Source organism: Chelonia mydas, chromosome 11, assembly GCF_015237465.2.
Source record: "Chelonia mydas isolate rCheMyd1 chromosome 11, rCheMyd1.pri.v2, whole genome shotgun sequence".
Lineage (NCBI taxonomy): Eukaryota > Metazoa > Chordata > Testudines > Cheloniidae > Chelonia > Chelonia mydas.
Genome location: NC_051251.2, coordinates 53,945,323 through 53,966,268, shown reverse-complemented (window position 1 = coordinate 53,966,268; position 20,946 = coordinate 53,945,323). Strand labels below are relative to the sequence as shown.

Below are 20,946 nucleotides of genomic sequence, written 5' to 3'. Positions count from 1 at the left end.
AAAAAAAAAAGTGAGGGCTGAAACATTGACATTTAGCTCTCTCGCGCTCTCTCTGCATTTATTCATTTATTTGAGTTTGTTAAATACCTATCTAAAGGATTCTGCATCAACATTTGGAGCCAGGTCCTCAGCTGATGCAAATCAATGTGGCTTTCTGGTCTTCATTGGAAATATACAATCAGGTTGCAGCTGGCCCTATAAAAGGTCAGTGAGCCAGGAGCTTAAGACTCTCTCTCTCCCTTTTGAGAGGGAAGGACCTGGCTGCCCGGGAGCTGAGCAGGAACCTGAGGTAGGGCAGCGCTGGGGGAAAGGCAAGAGGGGCTGGAGAGCTCTAGCTTGACAACCCCCCAGGCTGCAGGGCCTTATGCGGGGCCTAAACCCGGTGCTGGGGCTGCAAAGGGGCAGCCTGGGTCTAGGCAGAGGCAGGACGTCCTACTCCCCCCACCCCCCTTGCCAATGATGAGTGGCTATTACAGGCTGCAGTCAGCCCCAGTGAGCGGGGGCTAAATGATGACTGGCAGTAGGCACTGAAGCAAGGTGGGATTAGGGGGTTGGGGGTTCCCTGGGGAGGGGAGACCCAGAGACTGAGGGGATACTCCTGGGGCAGAACCCCCAGACAAAGGGGCGCCAGGGTCTGGAAGGGACACAGGGGCCAGCGGCGGTGACGACACTGGCCTGCAGAGGGTGCTCCGGAGCTGGAAAATGAGCTCATTCCCAGACAGCCAGCAGGAGGTGCTGCAGGGGTGAGTCATGCACGGTTACAGTAAGCATGAGATAGCAATGGGTTTGATGCATTGTGGGAATAGCCCTGGAGGACTATAGAGTCTCATGGCCTGGTACATGCGCCTTGCCCATGTCCACACTGCATTTTAGTGAGAGGCCATGCCACAGCAGAGATATGTATATAGCCACAATCCCTGTGTTCTAGCTTTTTCACAGTGTGCTCTCCTTCAGGAACATGCTTCAGATGTGGACAATAGGGGGTTATGGCACAACAATGCATATGTAGCAGTTTACAGTCGTAAGTGTAGACAGTCTAAGGCCTCTTTATACTCTCCTGGTAGTATAAAGTGGCCTTACAGTATATGTAAAATGTACTTCACACCCACTTTATGGCTGCTTTATGCTGCCAGCATGGTATAAAGGGGACCTAGTGTAAATGAGAATCAGGACCTACCTATAGTTTTGCAATTTCAGTGATATGGGAGATCCTGCTGTCCACCAATACAATGGCTACAGTAAAATGCTGAAAGAAAAATTAAATATAAGTGGAGAGCAAGATATTCCTTACACAAGTGTTCTTATTTTTATGAGACTATTTTGTGTTACAAGACGTTTATGTAGGGTGATGTACATCAGGCAAAATGATGTCCTCTTTTACATACGTTCAATAAGAGTACAGACCTCTGAAAATATTAATATAGCCATAATGTTGCTAAGGATGCAGGGATCTTAGTTCATTTGTTATACAATGCTGGCTGATTGTCTAAAATTTAATCTAACATGTGCATCCAAAGTTTTACAATAGGTATCAGTGTCTGCTCATGCATGCTTGCTCCCCTTCATAACTCTGTTTGGTTTGCACATGTCTCATAATCAGGACCTTAGTTTACTACTTCCTGACCAGGCGTTTTGGGAAATGGGAAGAATCCTGGGAGCTCTTCCCTGTTCCTCAAAACCAGTTTCCTATTCCTACTGCTAAGAGGAGGAAGAAAAAAGCTCTCTGGCAATTTTCACCTTCTAATCTGTTCAGTATGTATGCTATGATTATAAAAGGGGTGGGTGGGAATAGTACACCAACCTGAGGATTACTCCAACAAAAAGTTTGGATCTCAACATCAGTCAGTGTTGTAAGTCAATGAAAATTAGAAATGTTTTTTTCAAAATATCCTTACTTCAGTGTATTTTTTTTTTTTTAAAGATATTTCACGTGTTCTGAAAGTTGAGTACATGTTTATTGCCAAGTTGGGGCCTTAGACATTTGGTCCTAGATTGCATACACCTAGGAAAATACATCATCCTCAAAACTCCTGAAGCTGCAATGTACATATGAAATTATACATGCATGCAAATGATCACTTACATATGTAAGCAGCCATTTGTGAAAACTAAACTACTAAGTTGAACAAGGAAACCGCAAAGTGGACAAACGCTTGCATATTTTCTTTTTAAAGTTTTGTTCAAAAAGATGGAAGATTTAAAACAGTTGTTTTAATTCTATTGCCTTTCCTGAGTTTTCAGTCTATTAATAAATTTCTAGACAGTTAATCTTATTGAATATTTGTACAACGTGCTCTCCACAAGTATTAGGCTCTGTTTAAAGAAATCTCCTATCACAAATCTATCTTGAATAAAGTACTTTTTATCCCATATTACAACATCCCTATTATCCAGCAGCAAGGCACAACTGAGTTTTGGAAATTATTTTCTATGGATTGTTTTATCACTTCACTCAATGTATTTACAGAGACTATCACCTATTGATCACTTATACCCCTTGTATGTTTAATATCAGATAGCTGTTTAATTTTGTTTTTATTATTTATTCAGCTAATCAATACTACCAAGATTCTCTTTCCCATGGCAGTAAATCATCATATAAATCGGTTCTCTCGCACTCATAAAAATATGCCCTTCTTGTATATGGTTTATAGCACAAAAAACTCTCCCAGTGGTATAATTTTAGCTTTCCAAGGTGGAAAATGACTATTTATGGGATAAATGTGTTTGTGTTTTTTTTTTTAAATTACCAATAGATACTCAGATCCATTTACATTGTAAGCACCAGTAATTTATACCATTTGCAATTATGGATACAATGGGAGTATATGTCAAAATTCACTTACTGTTCCTGAGCTCAAAATTTACACACATTCCAAATCTTTGGAAATCCTATTAAGGGAAATCATTTATGAATTTTGGTGCTGCTGGCACATTGGGATGACATGATTAATCTATACTAATACTTCAGGAAATCTGATTACTGGTAACTCCCCCAATGTCAATTGTGTTGGTTCAGGAATATTGTATAAATTAAATTGGAAGGAACTAGCAGGAAGAAGAGTCATGACTGTTAGGGCTTCTTTGTGGATTTTATCTACTGGCTCATGTTCAGAGTGGTACCAAGAAATATCACCTGAGGGCAAGTTTTTTGAGGAATAATCTCCGTTTAATCAGGCTGGTTGGGGGGGGGGAAATTAGAGGAAAATTGGGGTTTTGACTAAATTTCAAAGAAAATATCTGATTTTGAAGGAAAAGGTTGACTTTTCATTAAACTGTTCACAAGTACCATAACCAAAAAGTCAAAATTATCCACAGAAAAATAAATATTCTGGCTATCTCTATCCCTGAAGCTCCAAGACACAGAAGAAAAGATGTGCATGGAATAGGATGGCATGCTCCATTTCTTTTGCCAACAAGTTCTGCTTCATTGTATTAAGGTAGATGACAGTATCGGTTGTGGTACAGTTCTTTTAGAAGATGAACATATTACAAGTGAATTTGTTCATGCTGTAGAAAAAATCACTAGATCAGAAAAGCTACTTCCTATAGAATATATTCACACAAGCAATTGAAAACATTACATTGTTTCAAAACGTTGTAAAATGTTAAAGGTGGAGAGTTATTGTTAATACAGCCTTGATGTTCCCTTTTAACAATCCAACTTCTATGCCTTTTTTAGTGCTGCCCATGTGCATGGAATGCCATCCAAATCCCTGTTCATTAAACCTTTCCTAGTTCAAAGCCCTCCAGAAAACTCTCTTCTGCTGTGTATTATCTAACTAGCACTGAAGGGACTGCACTGGTCGTGGTGAAACAGTGGGAATTTCCCCAAAAAGTATAGTTTAGACAAGATCTATGAAGAGGTGATTCAAGACGAGTGCCTGGAGCCTACTCTACTTCAGGTCAGTCCAATGGACAGCAGGATGAGGGTGAGTAACTAAATGGCTTTTACTTCCTGATAGCATTCAAGGCAGAAGATCATGGGCTAAGGAGTCCTCTCCCCTAAACTGTGTCACTTGCAGAAATACTATTAAGAGTAGGCAGATTGTATGGAGGATATAGGATACCCAGGATGAAGCACGTGTGAGCTGGGAAAAGACTGATATAGGTTAAAGGGATCCAGCTATAGAACAAACATCCAGAGGAGGTTAGGCAAACCCAAAGTCTACTGTCTTTAAGAAATAATGCAAAACCTTCTAACAATACTCACTACATTGATATCCACTTCCTCTCATAGGTCCCCATGTCAACTCCAAACAGGCAGGCAAGCAAACAAACGTACCTAAAACAAAATCTATCAAGAGCAAAATGCCTACCTCAAGCAGAGTTTTCCCTCCAGAAAGGGAAATGTGTCAGACTCCATAAAGCCCGCTAAGAACTTCACCATTGCGATCGATTTTTCATGGAAGGTGCTTAGCTAATATTGTGAGGGGTAGCAATATATAAATGATAGAATTTAAGTATTTGCATCTGTATTACAAATATTAAAAATAACAATTTGACATTTTATTAAATGGCATATTATACATTAGGACAGTTTCCTCACACTATCAGTCTGAAATTTTCAAAGCCATATTGGGATTTAGAAGTCCAAATTCCCATTAATTTTTAATGGGAATCTGGGTGTTCTGATCCCTTAGATGTCTTTGTAAATCTAAGCCTAATCATCTAACTCGTAAACATTTTAATTAGTTATTGGCTTTCAACAGTAGTTTTAGATACTAACTGCAGTGCTTCAACTAATCATTTTAACAACCATCATAAACTTACCCAAACAGTATCCTGTACCTAAAATATGACTGTAGTACACATATGCACCAGTTAAAACATTCTGCTATGTATATGATCCAGCGCTTTAAATAGCATTATTTACATTGTGCTACAACTTGAAAACAAAATATTTCATAAAACAAAGGTTTACAATAAAGATATTCTTATGATGGGAGGTGAAATGTCACATATGAATGCCAAGCTTAGTCCCAAACATTTGGGACTAAATTCTGATTTCAGTGGAGTTACACCAATAATGAACTTGGCCTGATACGCAATACAGTAAAACCTCAGAGTTGCAAACACCTTGGGAATGGAGGTTGTCCGTAACTCTGAAAGGTTTGTAACTCTGAGCAAAACGTGATTGTTTTTTCAAAAGTTTATAACTGAACATTGACTTAATATAGCTTTGAAATTCGAAGGAAAATGCGGTTTTCCCTTTATTTTTTTTTAGTAGTTTAACACAGTACTGTACTGCTGCCTGCTTGTGGACTGCCGGTTCCAAATGAGGTATGTGATTGACTGGTCAGTTCATAATTCTGGTGTTAGTAAATTTGAGATTCTACTGTATTTCTAGTTTTAAAATATCATGCAAAAAAAGTCAGCTACTCTGCTCTGTGGTTAGCCAAAGACATGCTGTGCTGTCATTTCTTGTGAAACCATTTGGTTTCTCTGCACAAAGATTTCCAAGCATAACCTCAGTTCTCATTATTCTTGTCTGAGTTCTAGCTTCAGACCCAGAAAGTAACAGGGCTTAAATGTAATGTCTCCAACAAGGACCTCATCAATGATGTCACAGATTCATTGTCTCTCAGATGCAACTGGAATGTGAACTAAAATAAATATAACATTCTTGATTTACAATCTCAAAGGCATAAAACTCTGCCTATCACAATCCTCACCTCTACATTTTCACTTTCTCTATCTGGAATAAAATCACCAAAGGTCATGGTGAATAGAAGTGGCAAGAGCAGAAAATTGAAAGTGCCCTAAATTAAATATGAAAACCATGGACTAGATTCTCAGCTGGTGTAAATTAGTGTAGCCACAATTTGCTCTGCCACTTTAAACCGGATGAAGATCTGACTTTTAGACTTCCTGAGTCAGCTCTTCATCTGGTTTAAAGTGGTATGACCATTGGTATGGTGCTCTCTCTACATGGAACTAACCTAGTGTCTGAACCACCACTTACTGAATACAACAGAGACTCCCAATGGGAGCTGGCTCAGAGTGCTAGAAAGGAATTCTTTAAACCACACCAAGTCTCTCATCAGATCATATGACAAACTAAATCCTCTCCTCACGTGCACTTCAGACTAGATTTTTTTTTTCTAACAAATTGATTTTATTTAACAGTCAAAACCCAACAAAAATTGACTAGTTTCTTTACAAACAAATTAGAAAGAAAAACGTGCATTGCAATAACTACCCTTCCAAAGGGCATCAAGTAAAAAAAAATTGTATTGTCTTTTTTTTTTTTTTTTTTCCATTGCTCAACGTACCAGTGTATTTATATGAACCAAAAAAGCAAGAAGAGGTTGTCTGGCACAAGACGAGAGAGGCCCAGGGAAGTACTGATTAGTATGTTATTCACAGGTATCAAAGGCAGCAAACACAGTGCTTGAGACTCACCATGTCTTCAAACACAAAAGCCAATGTCATGATTCTGTGTGATCTGAGACACTTGGTCTGCCAGCTGGGAACAACACCACTATCACCAGCAGAAAAATAAGGCAGGTCGGAACATTGCTAATCAGGGTTTGGAGTTGTCAGGCTGAAGTACTATGTGCCCTCCATCCACAAGCACTGCATTCCTTGATTTAAAAAGGTCCAGTTCGGGACATCATGCTGTGCCACTTGGCAGTATGCTTTGGGTTTCTTTACAGAACACTACACTCCAACTTCTGTCAATGTAAAGTGATGTTTAAAATGTTTTTCTTTTTAGCTGAGCCTGGAGCTTTGGATTATTTAGAAGTAAATATTTGAAAGGAAATATCAAAATATTCTGGGGATTACATCTACTATATTGCTTTCCAAGAAAATTAGAAAGATAAATATTTTAAATATAGGACTACAGTATTTTTTTTGGAGCCAGATTTTTAAAGGCATTTAGGTGCCTAACTCCTATTGATTTCAATAGGAGTTAGGTACCTCAAATAACTTTAAAAATCTGGCCCTGGATGCATTGCATTTCCCAAGTGTAATAAGCCTATCTTTATATGAATTGCCAATTTATTTTTAAGAGAAGATAAAGTGCTTTTGCACTCTAAGCCCTGGATCCAGCAAAGCACTTGGTGCATGCCTATTTTCACTTCAATGGGATGACTTACAGGCTTAAAATTAAGCACCTGCTTAAACACTTTGCAGGACTGGAGTTTAAGGGCCTAGCTTCACTAGACAAGTGCATCCTAGCAGTGCTGCTGCATGAATCATTGGCTTCAGGGTTTGTGCCTGTAATTGTAGTTGTCACACCTCAAATCTCCAGTCAGATTTGGGTTTGTGCTGATCACTGACAAACATACAGTAATGTCAGCTGGCAACCGCAGCAAATACTTACATGGAAAAAGAATGAGGAGGCCTTGTGTCCCCCTTTTGGTAACCCTTAGTAGGATCAGAGGGTAATGGCCTGTAGAATATGGTGTCAAAGTTGCTTAGCAGCCTCTGTTGTTCATAGTCTGACCTATTCATGATGACTCCTCTGTCAGCCTTTTTGATTATAATGTCAGAGTTGTTTCTGAGGCTATGGATGGCATTGTGTTCTATATGGCTGAGGTTATGGGGCAAGTGATGCTGCTTTTCCACAATTTCAGCCCATGCACGTCGGTGGAAGCACTCTGTGTAGAAGTCCAGTCTATTGTTTCAACCTTCAGGAGGAGTCCACGGAGAATCCTTCTTTTTGTAGCTTTGGTAGGAAGGTTTCTGTGGGTTAGTGTGCTGTTCAGTGGTGTGTTGGAAATTATTCCTTGAGTTGGAGATGGTGAAAGTAGGATTCCAGGTCACTGCAGAACTGTATCCTATTCGAGGGGCTGGTGGGGCAGAAGGAGAGGCCCCAAAATAGGACAGACTCTTCTGATGGGCTAAGGGTATAGCTGGATAGATTAACAATATTGTTGGGTGCCTTAAGGGAACCACTTGGGAGACAGGCTTACAAACAGCCCCCCAATCTGAAGCAAATACTCACCAGAAACTACACACCACACAACAAAAACACTAGCCCAGGAACCAATCCTTGCAACAAACCCCATTGCCAACTCTGTCCACATATCTATTCAAAGGACACCATCATAGACCTAATCACATCAGCCATACCATTAGGAGCTCGTTCACCTGCACATCTACTAATGTGATATATACCATCATGTGCCAGCAATGCTCCTCTGCCATGTACATTGGCCAAACCGGACAGTCTCTACGCAAAAGAATAAATGGACACAAATCAGACATCAAGAATTGTAACATTCAAAAACCACTAGGAGAGCACTTCAGTCTCCCTGGACACTCAATAAGAGACTTAAAAGTGGCAATTCTTCAAAAACAGACTTCAATGAGAAACTGCAGAACTGGAATTAATTTGCAAACTAGACACCATCAAATTAGGCCTGAATAAAGACTGGTAGTGGATGGGTCACTATAAAAGGTAATTTTCCCTCTGCTGATACTCACACCTTCTTGTCAACTGTTGGAAACAGGTGACATCCCCCTTTATTGGCCTCATTAGCACTATAAAAGTAAATTTCACACTCTTGATATTCACCCCTTCTTGTTAACTGAGAATAGGCCACTTCCACCTTAATTGAATTGGCCTCATTAGCACTGACCCCTCCTCCCCAACTTGGTAAGGCAACTCCCATCTTTTCATGTGCTGTAATATTTATACTGCTTACTGTATTTTTCACTCCACACATCTGATGAAGTGGGTTTTAGCCCACAAGTTTATGGCCAAATAAATTTGTTGGTCTCTAAGGTGTCACAAGGACTCCTCATTGTCTTTTCTGATACAGACTAACATGGGTTCCACTCTGAAATCTGTTTACATGGAAAAGTAATATCAGGAAAGTATTTCTTGTATTTCAATGGTCTTTAATGTAATAATTCACTCTCCCCTCAAAATAGGGACAAAGCACTTCTCAGGTTGTCTATTTTGGCTTTTCATTTAATCTTCCCCTGCCCTCCTCATCATGTGTTCTCCCCCTATCTTCCCTGGACTTCTAACAGCAACCGAAACAACAGAGAGCTAGAAGCACATCACTAGCTACCAGCAGGTATTCCATGGACCACAGACTGGAAACCAATGGTGCAGAGATTGGATAGGACTCTGGTGTCCATTTGGAAGGGATGGTGCCGAGTCTTATTTTCACCTGGGGTGCCAATGCACGTAAGGCCAATTTTCATAACATCAGTGACAAGATTGACCTCAAATTCAGCCAGAAGACTGACTACACCTCACCAGGCTATATTGCTTTGCTTATTTGTTGGCTTTTTTCCACCCCAAATGTTTTTATTCTTTTAAATAATTAGCTATTTCCTTTCTGATTCTTTCCCCCTCCCCCGCCCCCAAAAGTGAATGCTCAATGGATTTCATTGAGCAGGTCATTTGATGCAATGGGGGACAATTTTTGCTTATTAGACATAGTTCAAAAGGGACAATGCCAGTCTAAATGTATCAGGTTTGGCAGTTTACAAATCAATTCTTTCGGTTAGATAGCCTGCTGTCTTGACCAATTGGGAAACAGATTATATCAGATAACTGCACTTTTTAATTAGCTGATTGTGACAGTCAAGGTTTGAAGGAAAAAAAAAAAGAAAATCAACTGGAAGCTGCCAAACTTGGCCAGCTGAGTACACAGGGGCTTTACTGAATTTTACATGTCGTCCTGAAGCAATGCTTTAGTCTGTTGGGCTCCAACAAGGGGACCGGTCTTATAGAGCAATGACCATTCTGGAGACAGGTTATTTCAGGAGCAAGGGTAGCCAGACATTGGCACAGGTCACTGATAACAAATGTCCATCACAAAAAGATGAGGAGCTGGTTAAGACATATCAGCCAGTGTCCTATTGTCTGTGACAATGCAGTCATAATTTTACCTTTCCATATAAATGATTTTATGATAAAATAATTCTGCCAACCAGAATAGCCTGCCTAAAGAATACGATTTGCAGGTTATTGTCTTAGGTTCTGATTCTCCTCTGTCTTGCACCTTGTGTTATTTACATCTGCACAAAGTGGATATAAAATGCTACTGCATAAGAAGTGTTTTACACTCGCTATGCACTGGTATAAAGGACCACACAAGGTGAAGACAGTGGAGAATCAGGCTGTTGGGCTCTAAGCATATTGAGTTAGAGTCTCAAACCAATCAAGCTTAGATCATCATAGAATCCAAGAAGGGATCCAGGAGCGTGTTTACAGAGCTTCATTTATGAGGCTTGATCAGCTGCATGCTCAATTTAGAGCAGCCTCATGGCTGCTCTAAGTTGTGTAGGGCTGAAACAGACTTTAAAAATCAGTTCCTGTAGCTGAGCATCACAGGAGCACAACAGCTTTGCCCTGATATACCCCCGCCCAACCCATGACAAGACAGTGGAGGTGAGGTAGCTTGTTATGCCAGCTCTACACCACCAGAGGATTTCTCTACACCATTCTCAACTACCTTATGCAGAACTAATAGTGCCAAGGATCTGGCTCATCCTTTCCAGTTCTCAAAGGGATCAATCCTGCAAGATTAGGAGAATATTCTGGCCCCAGTCCGGAAAGTATTTACACACATGCTTAATGTTAATCATGTGAATAATCCCATTGAATCCAATGTTGCTTTGCATGTTGGAGGTAAACACACACTTTAAGTTTTTGTTGGATCTGGACCAGAGTGCTAAGCACCTTGCAAGATCAAGCCCATAATTGCTAATTATTTAACTAACATTAATTGTGTCTAATTTTGCCGCCTTAAAACATCTTTTATTTGCATTGTAAAGGATTAGTAAGGGGCTGAATCCTGCCATCTGTTATCCATCAGCTTCCCCACTGGATTTTAATGCTCAATTTGCTAACCTTTGAGGGAAGGCTGTTTAGCACTGAGCTCTTTTTAACTCATAGTATTAAATGATCATCAAATGCATTCTTTTTATTCTGTTTTTCCTTATTAGAAAGCTGTCGTATCATGAGTATAAAGCAAAACACACATTCTATCATAAATACAAATGCGGATTGCCACTTTGGTGCATATTGTGAACTGCCCTTGATATTTGGTATCCAGTAGCTCTGCGTGCAGATTTCTATTTTGTCTGGTCTTGCTTTGCCTTTCATTGATTAGCTGGGTACAGAAACAGAACTTCTTTTGTCACTTCACTGGAAGCTGTCTGGATGGCTACCAAGTGTATCATAGATCAATTCTACTCACAGGACTGATTGCAACAAAGTCAATAGCAGAGCAGGAAAGCACATAAGGTATTACAGGAGGAGGAATGAAAGAGAAAAGCAGCACTTTAAAAAAAAAAAATCCAGCTGAAGCCAAGTTTGGTCAAATATACCATGTTGCTGTACAAGGCCATGTTCCCTGCTTTCGTCTGTATCGTCCTGTTTTTTTGATGTGCTATCATTTAACAAGACCAGTAACAATCTAAAGGCATCTTTTGGGTACTTTTTAGGGACATGATCTCTGGCAGTTCATAGGGGTTTAACTTGCTTAAGCAAAGCTGATTTGTCCAGTAAACCTTGCTGGGCTGTTGCTCCGCATATCCTTCTGGGATGACACTCTGGGTTTATATACTTGTAGTTCACAGATTTCTCTTTCTTTCTGCAAACCTTACTTTCTCCCAGTATGTTTTAATTATGGACTCATTCCAGAACTGTTCCTTAAATACCCTGGTTGTAATTAATTAAATATATGAAGCAAATAATGTGAATAGGCAAGTAATTTTTGTTGTATATTTGTACATAGGCAAGCACGGGGGGCTTGGCTTCTGGGCACTATTCTAACCTATACTATTGAGACTACTGTTATTATATACACTTCTCTTTCTCCCTCCAGTCAAGATGCCCTAAAATTAGCAAATTCCTTCTGCACCCATCCCCTTGAGTAGGTAAAAAGGGGAGAAAGGCAGAGACAGGCTGAAAGGAGGAAAAAGGTCCATACAGCTGGATAAAAAGGTTGAGGTTTTTTGTTTTGTTTTGAATGTTTTAGTGTTGTGTGTTGAGAACTTTCTGTGTTTTCTTTTTGAAAGTAGCTGGAGAATCATTGAGGATCCATTAGATCACTGGAGATCACAAATAGCTGCTGAGTCCTGTACCTAGATGGTTGTACAGAGGCACTCCTGGAGAGCTGGAAAATGTTTGCTGTAACCAAGATACAAAAGGAAGTGTTCTGTGATACTTTCAAGCGGAGAAGTTGTACCCAAATTTTTTTCTGTGACAAGGCAAATGGAAGAAAGCAAAGCTGTGGTCCCATGAGACACTATGATCTGCAAGTATGTTTATAGCGTGGATGCCAGGGACCTTGAGGATTTAAGGCTTTTGTACACAAGGTCAAGGCCTGGCTATAACACAGATAGAAAGTGAATACCATCCAGTTACCCAGCTGTGTATGCAGGAGGGTATCCTTCCAGTACCATGTCTCTCACAGCACACACGGATGCTCATATTTAGAGACAGATTTTTTTTTTTTGCACTGAAAATGTGTCTATCAAAATCAGTAGTAGACAGACATGCCAGTTCCTGCAAAGAATGGACTATGATTCACCATTCAATAGCTCATGATTTAGAAAAGCATTCACCTTGAAACAGTCAATATGTGCACGACTAATGGATATTTAACAGAATACCTCACTTATAGATTAATTAACTATACAAACAATTAACAGTGCTCATGTCTAAAGACAGAATAGCCTCTAGATGGTGTCAATTAAAACACTATTGTTCTCTATAAGTTAATGTTGTGAGATGACCAGCTCCAAGGATTATGAAGAAATCCTTTATGCATCATTTTGTAAATGTCACAAAGTGCAGATCGTGCGTGTGTGTGTGTGTGTGTGTGCGCGCATTTCTAAATGCAAAGTTGCTGCAGCAATACAGTTATAAAAATATAATTTGCTTGGTGGCTGTTGAAGCTCAGAAGCATGAGATACATACTGATCTACAGTAAAAACCTTTCACTCATTTTCTGGAAGGCAAACAAGGTGTGAATTAAAGATTTTAGCCTTCTGTGCTTTTCACCTTTACTGAGATAACAGCTCTGGAGCTATCCTACCATGAAGGTAACATCTGTAATGTTGTTCCTCCAAAAAGTGTAATATCCAATATTATTTCTAATTAAATACTTAGAGTGGGTTTCCCCTAGCCATGCTTCATGCAATCTATCCTTAGGTGTGGCCAAGCTCTGCTGAGTGCAGGACCCTGGGGGAACTGAGAGAAAGGTGGCTGTACATCACATCTAAATTCCCTGCCCCAATCCGGGGATTAACCAGAGTTGGTTCAGTCTTCAAAGGAAGTTAATATGCTGCTCAAACTCATGCTTGGCTGCATTAGTCCCGAAGGCTTCATTCCAGTAGAGAGAACTCACCGGAGTGCAGTGATGCTCCAACTATGCTCCCCCACTCTGTCATGCTCCCAACACACACCAGTACACTAGGACGGTGTGACATTGGCCTACTTCTACTGGCCCTGTGCCATTCAGGGATTCTCCAATGATAAGGGAATTCTCAGATGGTTAGCTAAGCTGGCTTTGCAGCTCCTTTGCACAGGCTGATTGATGCAATACAGCCACCGTGGAGACCAAAATATCCTTGATGTTTCTTTGTAGCTAATGAACACTAATCTGGTATTATACATATAACACAAAACCTTCTTAACGATTTAATATGAAGTTAAATGGACACAGAATGCTAAGACACAGCATCCTAAGGGCAATGTTAGAACACTGCCATAGGTCAGTGAATTCTCTGACTGGAGGCACCACAGTAGTGGAGGGACCAGGGAAAGTTGTACAAGTACACCTGAGATATTACCTCCAAATTCTAGTTTGTGGAGCAAAGGAGGCGGCTTGCAGGTTCAGCAGTAGGGGTGGGGGGTGCATTTCCTTGGGAGTGGTGTTGCTAAAGGTGCTAAAGAAGACTTTTACTGAAATAACGGGGGACATGAATCAGTGTTCATGTCGCACTCCCTATCAGTACCCGGCCAAAGCCGGAGAAGCTAATGATCCAACCAGCAGACCAAATTTAGTGATGAATCTTGGTCATATGCTATTTGAGGCACATAGCACTTATGCTAAGAAAAAGACTGAAATAACATCTTGGATTACTCCCCTCCCACCTTAACAGAATACCTGCTTAATTCAGGGCTGCTTCTGCATTGCCTGTGAACTGAATCTCAAACCACCAGAACCAAGGGTTCTTGCAACACCAAACTTCTTGGTGATTTTTCTGATTGTTTCATTTGAGAAATGTTTTTCCCTTGCTGCTTTTACTTTTTTTGTTGTTGTTTTCCATACACACAAAACATCTTGATGTTTTTGCTGCCTTTGGGTGTTACAGAAGACTCAAATGTAAAAACGGTCCCAAAAGAACATAATTTGTTGCTTCTTTTTAAAGGAGGCAACACACTTGGGTGAGAATGCCCTCAGGGCTAAAGTTTGTCTCCAAGTGAGCAAGCTGAACCACTAATGCATAAAAGGTTGGGTTCCCGCCCTCCATCTTTAGCCATTCTCGCAGTAGTTTAAAATTTTGTTTTAGTTTCAATTTAATTGAGTTGTGAGTTCTTAAGGTTTGTTAACATCTGAAAGTTTAATTTTGTAATGTTTAATTATGTAAAATATTGCAGATCCCAATTTCAGGACAAGAAATTTGTGAAATTTTAAAATATAACCAAGTACACCTTTTTCTTTTCCTTTTTTCTATATGCTTAAACCAAGGTTTTTCTTTGTTGTGATTTTATGAACAAATGTCTAATCGAAGGAGGAGTTAGTTATTAGAAGAGAGGGCATATGTTGTGATAATTGGCTTTATAAATTTACCCTAGTTGTGAGTTCAACTCTAAAAAGTATGTAAAATTTTGTGAGGCATCACAATAACCTGTAATAACAAATGTTGATGTGAAACAGTATGAAAGGGAGACAGAAAACCTGAAATAGACTAAATAAAAAGGCCTAGGGTATAACTCAAGGACTGTATTAAGATCATGCTTGGAAAACAAGAAAATGTGGATTTAGAAATTAATGAACCAAAACTGGTGTTCAGAAACTAAGCCTAATTGGTAGACAAAATAATGAGGAGATGGTTGAGAATTTGAAGGTGGAAGACAGCATGGGTGAAAGTAATCGTGAAATGATAGAGTTCATGATTCTAAGCAATGGTAGGAGGGAAAAACAGCAAAATAAGGAAAATGGACTTCAAGAAGGCTGACTTTAGCAAACTCAGACTGGTAGGTAAGATCCCATGGGAAGCAAGTCTAGGGGGAAAAAAGAGTTCAGGAGCATTGGCAATTTTTAAGAAACTGTATTAAAGGCAAAAGAGCAAACTAACCCAATGCACAGAAAAGATAGGAAGTAAGGTACGAGACCACCCTGGCTTACCCAAGAGATATTCAATGACCTGGAACTCAAAAAAGTGAAAACTAAGTAAATGACAAGGGACTAGTATGAATTAAACCTACAGGCATGCAGGCCTAGGCACAAAATGAGATTAAACTAGTGAGGGACACAAAGGGTAACAAGAAAACATTTTACAAATACGTTAGAAGCAAGAGGAAGATCAAGGATCTGGTAGGTCCATTACTCACTGAGGAGGGAAAGAGAATAAAAGAAAACACAGCAATAGCCAAAATGTTAGATGCCTTTCTTCTTTCAGTTGTCAGCAAAAAAAGGTAAGTAGTGATTGGACAACTAACACAGTGAACATCCGTTTAAATGGGGCAGGATCTGAGGCTAAAATAGGGAAAGAACAAGTTAAGAATAACTTAGACAAGTTAAAAGTCTTCAAATCAGCAGGGTCTAACAAAATACATCTTAGAACATTTAAGGAACTGGCTGGAGAGATCTCTGAGCCATTAGCGATTATCACTGAGAACTTGTGGAGGATGGGAAATATCCCAGAGGACTAGAAAAGTGAAAATATATTACCTGTCTATAAAAAGGGGAATAAGGACAACCCAAGGAATTATAGACAAGACAACTTAACTTCGGTACCCAGAAAGATAATGGAGCAAACAATCAAACCCAGAAGATAAGTTGATAAGTAATAGTCAACATGGATTTGTCAAGAACAAATCATGTCAATTCAACCTAATATCCTTTATGTAGATAGGGAAGAAGCAATAGATGTGATATCTCAACTTTAGTAAAGTTTTTGATATTGTCTCACATGGCCGTCTCCTAAGCAAACTAGAGAAATATAGCTTAGATTAACCTGTTATAAGGTGGGTGCACAACTGGTTGGAAAACCACACTCAGAGACTAGTCATCAATGGTTCACACTGATATTGAATAGAGCCAGACCCTGTGCAGGTCTCTGTGGGACCCCATTCAATATGCCCATACACTCAAACTGGTTTAAAGGTCTAGAAAATACAACCTATGAGAAAAGATGGAAAAAATGGGTTTGTTTACTCTGGAGAAGAAAAGACCGAGGGGACATCATAATAGTCGTCATGTATGTAGACGGGTACTATAAAGAGCAGGGTGATACATTTATTCCCCTTATACACTGAGGACAGGAGATGTAGTAATGGGCTTAAATTGCAGCAAGGGAGATTTAGGTTAGAAATTAGGAAAATCTTCCTAACTGTAAAAATAATTAAGCACTGGAACAAATTTCCTAGGGAGATTGTGGAATCTCTGTCACAGGCGGTTTTTAAGACCAGGTTAGACAAACACCTGCCAGGGATGGTCTAGATAATACTTAGTCCTGCCTCAGTGTAGGCGGCTGGATTAGACAACATATCAAGGTCCCTTCCAGTCCTACTTTCTATGATTCTATCATAGGCTATTCCACCCATCAGTCCTTTTTTGGGTCTTTAAAGAAAGAGACTTTGTGGGGTGGGGGAGAGATGGAAGAATGCACAGAAGCAACTCGAGTGAACTTCACCATCATGAAGTTCACCACCCCTGACCTCACCATTTTCTGAGATTCTGGGCCTTCGTCACCCTGAACCTGAGATGTCCTGACCAGACGGAGCTAAAGAGAAAGGGACCCCAGTAACATCATCACCCCATCAGCTCCATCTGGATCCAAAACGTCACCTGAGATGACTTGGGATCGGCCTGTAACAGCAGCAACAACAACAGCTCCAGCTCAGCTCAACTAGTTCCTTCTCTTTTACCCAAAGAGCCAACTATTACCCTCTTTGATACCATCAAAGATCCTGTCAGACAAGGGTTTTTGTCCTTCTAAAACTCTCTCCAGGGAAAGGGAAAGAGAACAAGTGTTGTTGTTAAAACAGCAGCAATACTTAATGCTTTACATTTCAAATGTTTTAACTATGTTTCTTTCTTTTCTTTATCTTTAATAAAGAGTTTTAAAGGATTTTTAATAGGTACTTACCATGGTACTAAGCAGGCTGAGATCTCTGTATACCAAACCTGACCCTTGTTTAGCACTGTTTAATGTTGGACACTGACTGGTTTATGTTAACACCTTTGGCCCATATATTTCATCTGAATGAATACAATAGTGTGTCTGAAGCTCTGGAAATTTTACCCTAAATCTTTTTTAAAAATTGCCATTTCAGGAAATAAATTTGCTGAGACTAGCTAAGTGTTCATTTTATATCGTATTAGCCTTTTATTTAAATCTATCTTCTGTGTGTCTGGTCTCAATTCATATACCAGAACACAAACTGCAAGGTGCCAGTTCATATTGGGAAGCTTCTAATAAACGAAACCCCAAAGTGCAATAACAGTGTAGTTTCAAGGCAAGCTTAGATGACTCTGTATCAATGGGGCTCTAAAAAACAGCTAGTGAGAGCACAAAAGGGAAAAATTAGCAACTGTAAATCAGCCACAGCAGTGCCTATGTAATTACTTTCATAGCAGCTGATCTATAGGAAAACCTGCAGCCCAAGTAACAGAATCTTGGATGTGATTCAAAGTAGAGAGAGCTTCGTTCAATTTTCTTAACCTTTGTCAACCAATTTATATAAGTTTAGCTGAATCTCACGGTCTCCTGTGGATATATGAGAAAGATGTGTCAAGTCCTGACATACACGCCACGTGGGCAAACATAGAACTCTGCCAAAGACAATCACTGTGATACATAATATGTTCCTCTTAGCTCCCTGGCCTCTGATGAAATTCTAATTAAAGACACTTTCTGTAGCAAATTACTGTTCTATGGTAATTTTGTCACTGCTGAGCAAGTCATTTTGTCATTGCTGGTGAACAATGCTTGGTAGAAACCAGAATGCTTAAGTTGGAAAGGTGCATGACCTTTAAAATTATCTCTGCAAGACGAGGACAAGAAAATGGGATGTTTAGCCATGTGAAATCTGGCGACCCTTGGGCAGTGGTATGTGCACAACACAGAATGCAGTACTTTCCAAATGCCTTTCATCTCTGAAGGTCGAAACGGAAAGTATTTGTGTCTCTACTTATCTGCATTACAGTGAAAATAGTCACATATGTGCATAAAAAGAAAGCAACAAGCCCCTCAATGCTACCAAAGGAACTGGTGTGTTTTCGTTAAACTATTTTTCAGAGTGAAAAGTAACAGAGCAAAAAGGGGAACACCCTGGGTCATCCCACGAACATCACCTGGACAATGTGGCTGACGAAAGTTGTCTAAAATGAACACTTTGATTAAAACAACAACTGTGGTTACTTCTTCTTGTCCTTAGGGGGATTAACTCCTGACTGTAAAATGAACAATAATACATCACCAACTTTATTTTGGAATATGTTTGGACAAATGCCAAATAAATCATTGTAGAAACTGACTCTCACTCCAAAGCCTCAGAGGTAAATCAATGCCTATCCACACCCTTTTTTAGGACAATTTACCAATGAAGCATTGTCTAGTCTTTATCAAGCGTTACAGCTCATTAACTCACTCCTTCTCTTTGCATCTCAGAGATTTGAACAGTTTTAAAATTAGAGTATGCAGTATAACAATACCCAGTCTGAAAAAGTCATGGAGCTAACTAAATGGAACTGGGTAGTTCAATATCAAGAGGAGACTGAATGAGAGCATGGCAGCTTCATCGTCTCACTTGAGAAGCAATACCTTGCTGGATACTTTGATTGTGCTCTGAGCTATAATTTACAAAGACAACTGAACAAAGACAACTGCCACTGGGCACCTCTCAAACATATTGCAGTGTCTCCCTGTCTTTATATTTCAATAGCATTCACATATAATAGCTTATAAGAATAATCTATGGGAGAAAATTCACTCACTAAGCAAACCTGTCAAAAATGATGCTTTTCCCATTTGCCTTAGTTCTGCAGTCCAAATACTTTCAGGCCTTTCATGGAGCATCCAGAATGACACTGTCATTCCTTATGTGAATGTCCACCATTCTCCTGATGGCCATTGACTTCTGGGACAGAAGAAGACATCCTCTCATCCCACCACCCAGTCAGTGAGGTTCAGGCTAAATGGAATGGATTTAAGGTACACCTAGGAAGGGCTGAGACCTTCTCCACTCCATTTCTCCAGTTGATGGACAATTCACTTTTTGAATGCCCTTCGTTTCTTTGCGTCCTTGTGTATTTCAGTTAATCAGTGAAATGCAAGACCTTGTGCTGTGTGTTTGTTTCCTTTGCTGTTTCATTTTAAAAGATCTCCTTCAAGTCTTCAGTACCATATATGTGTTTAGCTGTTTTCTGTATGAGAAGTCCTATCTTTCAGGCATTAAGATTTTAATTTATCTTCTCCTGGTGTGCAATAATCAAGAAAGATTCGCTTACCTCATTGCTTAAATGCATGCAGTGTATCACAAAAACAGCAGCCAGTGGGAGCTGTGATCGGCTGAACCTGCGGATGCGGAAGGTAAACAAACCAGCCCGGCCTGCAAGGGGGCTTACCCTGGCGGGTCGCATGCCAAAGGTTGCCGATCCCTGCCACATACAGTGTTCTTAAAAAGAAATATAGACTTTTTCATACCAGACTCATATGCTAAAAGTCAACCAGTTGAGCCCTAAGATAGCATATTGTTAGAGCTCAACTGTGACTTTGTTATGAAACCAGAGCAAGGGACAGTGCATTCCGATATCTGGGTTCCCTTTTGTTCCATGGTCTGCTTCCCCCACCGCTGGCCTTCTTGGGTTGATTGGAGCTAAAGTAGCGGCCCTGCAGAGGCTGCTCTCTTCTTTGTGTTGCTACCTGTGATCCAGACAAAGCAAGACAGTACCTTATGCTTCCTTATTCCCTTGCACAACCCCGTCAGTAGGGTCACCACAACCTGGCCCTTAAAGCACAGATATTTAAAATGATCGTTGGAACACTGTCCAAGTATCTGTCACCTTTGCATGTTGCAATAGATCTACGATCCTACTTTTGGTATGACCAGGAAGATCTGAATTTTGAAAGTGGGTTATTTTATTACCAAGAGAAAAACAAAGTGATACAGGGCCAGCATACTTATTTCTACTATAATGTATAGGCAATTAAACACCCTCTTGAACAGACATGTTAGTTGCCAGAAGCAAAGTGTAGTTTATAACTCACAGGGGCAGCACTTTCAGAATTCAGGCAAAACAGCTATGTTCAAATCTTCCAGCCAGACTGTGTTCTCCTTATGAATGTGTGCGCTTTTATTCCTCTCCAAACACATTTTAGTCCTTCCCCTGAGGTGTAGCTCAAGTCTCCTCCCTCAAGTTTATTAATCTTACTGGCTTCTCTCCACTCCTCACCTGGGTTCGGTTCAGGGTTCTTTATTTTGGCACCTTGTGCCTCCACCCAAGGTGACTCCTGTCTGTGCCTGGGACACAAGAGGTGCTGTCCCTTTTGAAAATAATTAATCCTAGTGTTCTATTTACAAGGACTATAATTCAGTACATGAACAATACATTAATACAAGCGCCAACGAATTAACACAGGGGACTTTACTGGGGACAGGAAACCAAGGCTCTAGGGAAGGAAAGGATTTAGATTAACTAAAATACTAAAACATCAATGCTATAACAAATTCCCCACCTCCCCGCATTCCCCACTGTACACAGATGCCCTGTTCCCTCTCTAGCACCTTTC

The 20,946-nt window shown here is 40.0% G+C and overlaps 1 long non-coding RNA gene across 3 annotated transcripts; it reads left to right on the top strand.

The window, feature by feature from the left end:
* Window positions 1-239: 239 nt before the first annotated feature.
* LOC122462362 lies at window positions 240-12,692 on the top strand. 3 transcript variants are annotated; one of them, XR_006284862.1, is made up of 4 exons: window positions 240-289; window positions 3,787-3,905; window positions 5,228-5,283; window positions 11,995-12,692. It is a non-coding gene; the product is annotated as an uncharacterized LOC122462362 (long non-coding RNA). The 3 variants fall into 3 exon arrangements; XR_006284863.1 differs by lacking the exon at window positions 240-289 and having other exon boundaries at window positions 3,407-3,905; window positions 11,998-12,692; XR_006284861.1 differs by lacking the exon at window positions 240-289 and having other exon boundaries at window positions 3,407-3,905.
* Window positions 12,693-20,946: the final 8,254 nt, after the last annotated feature.